Genomic DNA, 385 nt, shown 5'->3' on the forward strand with positions numbered 1-385 from the left:
ATTACGGTGCCATCTGGGGGAGCACTTCCACCACTCGCTGACCCGTGCGGACGTCCACATAAATTCGTAGCCTTAATTGAGTTGCGGGATTCCGCACTAAGGCCGGTCGGTGTACACAGGGTTCACGGGCGTAACGGACAGCACGATCACAATATCGACGCCAGCAGGCATCGCAAATAGAAGGCACATAGTATAAATTACACACAATGCACCTCATATTAAAAAATTTAAATTTTTTTTTACTTGTCTCGTTTACTGGTCTCGCACTTGTCGTGCACTTGTCACCGCGGCGAAAGACAGTAGCGTATTAAATAAGAAAAAAGAAAAAGAAATCAAGAGGGCAGAGCAGCAACAGATTAGGATTCATAGAAAAGTAACGTGAGTA

Source organism: Trachymyrmex cornetzi, unplaced genomic scaffold (assembly GCF_001594075.2).
Source record: "Trachymyrmex cornetzi isolate Tcor2-1 unplaced genomic scaffold, Tcor1.1 scaffold1876, whole genome shotgun sequence".
NCBI lineage: Eukaryota > Metazoa > Arthropoda > Insecta > Hymenoptera > Formicidae > Trachymyrmex > Trachymyrmex cornetzi.